The sequence below is a fragment of the Mastomys coucha genome, unplaced genomic scaffold (genome assembly GCF_008632895.1).
Source record: "Mastomys coucha isolate ucsf_1 unplaced genomic scaffold, UCSF_Mcou_1 pScaffold11, whole genome shotgun sequence".
Lineage (NCBI taxonomy): Eukaryota > Metazoa > Chordata > Mammalia > Rodentia > Muridae > Mastomys > Mastomys coucha.
Window position 1 is genome coordinate 31325805 of NW_022196893.1, and position 2110 is coordinate 31327914.

The 2110-nt window shown below is 36.1% G+C and overlaps 1 long non-coding RNA gene across 1 annotated transcript in view; it reads right to left on the reverse strand.

The window, feature by feature from the left end:
* The window catches only part of LOC116082147, a 9659-nt gene that overhangs the window by 2674 nt on the left and 4875 nt on the right, over positions 1–2110 (reverse strand). Inside the window, exon 2 of the long non-coding RNA XR_004115185.1 lies at positions 1229–1389. This is a non-coding gene — a long non-coding RNA (uncharacterized LOC116082147). The remainder of the gene's footprint in view (positions 1–1228; positions 1390–2110) is intronic.

Below are 2110 nucleotides of genomic sequence, written 5' to 3' on the forward strand. Positions count from 1 at the left end.
GTGAATTACAGTAAAGCGCTCTCTTATCACTTCTACCTGGCGTCTGTGTCTTTCCTTACTGTTTGCTCCCACAGATAATTGTTCATCCCAGGTCTAGAGCACCCACTGGGAGACAACATAAAGTCATTTGTTTGAATTATAGTAGATTATAGAAATTTAGTGTTCTTTTAATCATTGTATATTGATAGAAATTCAAAGTTGTTTCTTTGATTTATTGAATATTAATAGAAATTTATGGTTTTTGTTTAATATTTTCTTTTAATAGAAATTTAAAGTCGTTTATTTGAATTGAATTGCATATTAATAAGAATTTTATGCTTTTGTTTAATTATTGTATACTGATAGAACTCTAAAGTCATTTTCTTTGAATTGTAGTAAATAGAAATTTAGTTTTTTAATTATTTTATAATGATTGAAAGGTAGTCATTTTGTTTTATTGTGCATTAAAAGATATTTACAGTTATTGTTTAAACTTGTGTATTAATAGAAATGTAAAGTCATTCTGTTTGAATTATTGGATATTAATAGAAATTTAAGGGTTTTTTAATTGTTATATATTAATAGAATTTAGGTTTGTTTTCTTTCTTGTATGTTGACAGAAACAAATACATTTTGTTTGAATTACTGTGCAATAATAGAAATATAAAGTTTCTGTTTAATTTTTGTATATTAATAGAAATTGAAAGGTTTTGTTAAATTTTTGTATATTGATAGAAATTTAAAATTTTGTTAGATGTTTTTGACTATATTGTACATAAGCCATTTAGTTAAAATGTGATGGTTCTTATATTTATTTTCATTGTGTATAGAACATGTTAGAGAAAAGGAAAATTCTGAAACATAAAGGAGAGTATGAAGTGGAAACTTGTGGATGTTTTAGAAAGTCACTTATGTCAAAGGATGGTTACCTGGGGCACACATGTGAAAGGACGCATGATGTTAAGAGGGACCAACAGGTGGTAGACAAGGCTGGATGGGTTTGATACATTTTGCCATTTCTTTTTTTTTCTCCCCTCCCCCTTCTCCTATTTTGCCATTTCTTAATGGCCACCATTTGTCATGAGGTCATAGAAGGAAACAGGCCAAAGACCTTCTGGCAGTATTCTGGGGACTACTTGCTGCTTCTGCATACTCCAGCCTAATGGGCAGAGTGACATCAGACTCACGCAGACCTTTGCTTAGATAGGCTCACATAGTGAGGAAAGACCCATGGGAGCCCATGTGATACCTGGAGGGAGTATAAATGCTACTCATCTGACAGTGATGGGGCCCTTTACAGCACTTCATCGGTCTCACGTCGTCTTCATTGCTCTTCACTTCATTGAGATGGCAGACATTGCAGAAAACTGCTGACATTCCTGCTGGTCCTGGTCACTGTGCAACTCATACCTATTGGACAGAATCCTGATGTTTCTAATGGTTCATGCCACCACTGCTGATTTTCTATCCTAACACTAAGTGGACTGCTGATATATATCTGACAATGCAGATTAGACTTGTTTCAAAAAAAAAATTTTTTTTTCTGAAAAAATCCACTTCCCCCATATTCTAATCATTTATTTTTCACTCCCTCTGGTTGGTGGTAGGCTAGAAGGGAGGTTGAAGCATTAAAGGACCCTTATTAAAAGTAGTGTTTGAAAAGTCTAAGACACTTAAAGCTATGAGGCTCTGACAGTGCCCGACTAAGACAGAAGCAGAGGCTCACAGCCATCCATTGGATTGAGCACAGGGTCCCCAATGAAGGAGTTAGAGAAAGGACCCAAGGAGGTGAAGGGTTTGCAGCCCCTTAGGACAAACAACAATATGAAGTAACTAGTACCCTCAGAGCTCCCAGGGACTAATACTCCAACCAAAGAGTACACATGGTGGGACTCATGGCTCCAGCAGCATGTGTATAGCAGAGCATGGCCAAGTTGGTCATCAATAGGAGGAGAGGCTCTTGGCCCTGTGAAGGTTCTATGTCCCAGTGTAGGAGAATGCCAGGCCAGTAAGCAGGAGGGGGTGGGATGGTGAGCAGGGGGAGAGGGAAGGGAACAGGGGTTTGTTTTAGTTTTAAATTTTTTTTCCTTTTTTTTCTTTCTTTCTTTCTTTCTTTCTTTTTTTTTTTTTT